Below are 1,184 nucleotides of genomic sequence, written 5' to 3' on the forward strand. Positions count from 1 at the left end.
CCTAGTTTTCCAGCAGCTTATTAATCGGTGGATTTTTGTATTCTGTGCTGTACTGAATGGTCAGGGCTGGGCCCAGACCCACTCTGCTGATAACTGGCTGAGCATGCAGAATCTGCATCAAGATTTTACTACTTCTTTTGCTGAATCCTAATTCTGAGATATGTCACTATCTGTGCTGATGGTTACCAGAGAAAAATGAGTGTATTTTGTGTATGTATGTGTGTGTATCCCTCACAAATACTTAGCTTTTTAAAATCAGGAAGCTTTTGAGGCTATTGTCTTGAAGAGCAAATGGGACACTTGTGCTGGCTACATCTTATGAAGTGACAAATAATTGGGGCTGTGCCTTGTGTGGGTTCTTCCCTCCCCTCCATTCTGTGTATTGTTCAAATTCTGCATGATCTGTTTGCTGATGGCTCTTCAATAAAAGCCTTTTAAAAAAATTGTTTGCTGGACAAACTATTGAAAACACAGAATGCAGCTATTCCCTTGGATCAGCCTAAAGCCTGATGCTGAGCTCACCAAGCCAGGTGCACTGGGCTTTCTGTAAGGCTTCCAAACCAGACAAACTGCCCTGATTTGTGAGACAGCATATTTGACATTAATAAATGGCTGGGGCAGTCCCCTTGTTTTCCAGCTTTGGCTTCATTCACACTGCAACCCTTCCTCAGAAAGGATTCTTTGCAGTTTAAAGGACAACTCCATTTTAGAATGACTCAGGCAAGTCTTCATGTCCCCAGAATTTTAAAATTCCATCTCTGTTGAAAAGTTTTCTCAGCTTTGGTGGTATGCCTGACAGTTGAGTATATTCCTAAGATCCCAAGTGGCCTTTTCTGTTTCCAGTCTCCTCCTGTCCTCTGGAAACAAAGAGAACCCAACACTGAATATTTTTATCTTTTCAAACACTCCTTAGATAACAGATTATCTAAGATAATAGATTATCTTTTTCCTCATCTAGTGTTAAATATGGCATTTATGTTCAGACTCTACAGTCTAAACATTCCTGTGCTTTTGAGCAAGGTAATTTAGAGACTCCAGAGAACAAGGCCAGGGCTAAAGGATGAGCTGTGCAGGATTTGCCTGAAACCTGTTGACTGAAAGCTGTTGGTGTTCCCCTTTTCCAATAGTTCCAGTTTTTGCTGTAAATATACTCCAGACTCTCACTCGTGGACTTTAGAACAACA

Source organism: Molothrus aeneus, chromosome 2, assembly GCF_037042795.1.
Source record: "Molothrus aeneus isolate 106 chromosome 2, BPBGC_Maene_1.0, whole genome shotgun sequence".
NCBI lineage: Eukaryota > Metazoa > Chordata > Aves > Passeriformes > Icteridae > Molothrus > Molothrus aeneus.